Source organism: Pteropus alecto, unplaced genomic scaffold (assembly GCF_000325575.1).
Source record: "Pteropus alecto unplaced genomic scaffold, ASM32557v1 scaffold111, whole genome shotgun sequence".
In the NCBI taxonomy this organism is placed as follows: Eukaryota; Metazoa; Chordata; class Mammalia; order Chiroptera; family Pteropodidae; genus Pteropus; species Pteropus alecto.
This window is the reverse complement of record NW_006431915.1, coordinates 3,471,351-3,473,731: the sequence shown is the minus strand read 5'-3', so window position 1 is coordinate 3,473,731 and position 2,381 is coordinate 3,471,351. Positions and strand designations below refer to the sequence as shown.

General features: G+C 34.9%; 1 pseudogene; it reads left to right on the top strand.

Moving 5' to 3' along the window:
* Positions 1 to 1,070: 1,070 nt before the first annotated feature.
* Positions 1,071 to 1,189, top strand: LOC112473187 (annotated as a pseudogene).
* The last annotated feature ends 1,192 nt before the right edge of the window (positions 1,190 to 2,381 follow it).

Sequence of the window (2,381 nt, the reverse complement as noted above, 5' to 3'; positions counted from 1 at the left end):
CTTTTCCAGTTACCTGCATTCCTTGGCTTGTGGCCCTACATAACTCAAACCTCGTCATGTCGCTTCCTCTCCCTCTGCTTCCTTTGTCAAGATGCCTGCGTTGACTCTGAACCTCTTGCCTCTTTCTTAACAGCACTCTTGTGATTACATTGTACCTGCCCAGATAATCCAGGATAATCTCTCCAGCTCAGGATCCTTAACTTAATCATATCTGCAAATTCCCACTTACTGTGTAAGGTAACATATTGACAAATTCTGAGGATTAGGGCTTGATTTTTTTTTTTTTTTGTGGGGTATAGCAGAGGGAACACTATTCGGCCTATTACATCCATGTTTTGGATGTTTCACAATTTAACTAATTTTACTTTTAATTCTTTATTTTAAATATTATAAACAGTGCTGTAATGAGTTGCCTTATAAATGAAAACAATTTTTTTATGAGTTACTCTGATGGTTTCCTCAGTGTAAATTCCTAGAAGTGGAGTTATTGGGTAAAAATATTTTGAGGACTTTTGATTTTTCTTGCCAAATCTCCCTGCAGGAAGATTTTGTAAATTTTTGACTCCACAAACTAAGGAGTCTACCCTCACCAGTGTTCTTATTTCTCATTTTTTGGGGTCAATTCGATAGCTAAAATTGGTATCTTCTATATGTTTTTGATTACTAGCAGGATGAACATTTATTATGTTTATTGACCAAATACATTTCTTCCTATGTGAAATAAATTTTCATTGTCTTTGGCCACTTTTATATAGGATCATGTTGAAAACTGAGAAGTTTACAGACAGATATGTCTGGGTTTGTTGTTGTTGTGGTGGTTATTTGTTTTTTTTTGTTGTTGTTGTTTGGCTGTGTGACCCTGTGCAAATAATACAATCATCTTTTGTTTCAGTATTCTCACTTTATGCACATGAATAAAAACCTTAACCCTACAGTGTAGGGTGTAGATGAGCTGATGGATGCAAAGCAGCTAGAGGAATGTTTGCACTTCATGAGAATGGGCTATTGTGTTGCTTCCATTATGATTATGCTAATGAGCGTTAGGGAAAAAGGATTTGTAAGACATATTTTAATATATTTAAAATACCCTGAACATGCCTGATCCTGTCTGATCTCGGAAGCTAAGCAGGGTCTGGCCTGGTTAGTACTTGGGTGGGAGACCACCTAGGAAGACCAGGTGCTGTAGGCGTAAAAAAAAAAAAAAATTAAACTCTTGTTTATATTTGTAGAAAATACTTTTCCAATTTCTTATTTCTCTTCTACTTTTTTATACATTTTGTATAAAACTGTCTAAAATTTTATGAGCGGTGTGTTATTATTTGTGATTTCTCTCATTTATTTTATATTTAGAAGCTCTGCCCTATTTTCAAGATAATTTAAATATTTACTGTTACTTTTTTAAACAATCGTTTTTCTTGTTTTTACACCTATTTATACAACATGTAGAATTTGAATCGGTAGGTGTGCGAGATGAGGATCAAGTCAGGTTTATATCTCCCCAGATTTTTAGCCACATTCCCCAGTGTCATTTGATAAATATTATACTTTTTCTGCATTGAATTTTTCTGCTTCTACTGTTGTCATGTATTAAGTTCTATAGTATTTTAAGATTGTTCTAGAACTTTCTGTTATATTCTATTGATACAACTGTCTAGTCTTATGACAGTGTGGTTCTGTTTCAATGATTATAGTTTACATATGTTTTCGTGGGCAAACTCTTTCATTTCTCTTGTCTTATACTTGTTCTTAGCTCTATTACTCATGTATATTTTCTCTTCTGAAGATAACTTTTCAAACATTTTCTAAATGCAGCGCTTCAGGTATTTCACCATGACTTAAGGGAAGTAGCTTTTCTCTTCATGTAGGTACTCGGAGATGTTCTAATTACCTCCTCTATCTTCATTAGAATTATTAGAAAAAATGCATGTCAATAGCCCAGAAATATAACAGACACCTTTTATGCCTTTCGAGTGGCATTTTAGTACAGTGGAAATAGCACGTGCTTTGGAGTCAGGGTCGCTTGAGTTTGACTTCCCACACTTACTGGGTAGACAATTAACACAAACACCTATAGTTTTTATTTCTTGCTCTTTGGAGTATGGGTGATAATATTTCAAGACTGTATTGGAGATTTATAGGACTGTATTGGAAATTCAATAAGATATGGGAGAAAAACTTAGGTCAGTACCTGCTGGACAGTAGGCACTGGGCATGGAAGACATCCTATCCACATTAGTTTTGTTCTGCAAACTGTGGATTGGAAACTTGCAGAATAAATTTTAATGAGAAAGGCTAGACTCTGCCGATGACCTCTATGGACTTCAATTTCTTCCTCTATTTATACGCAAACTAACTGGTTAGTACAGTATCTCCTGGTTCAG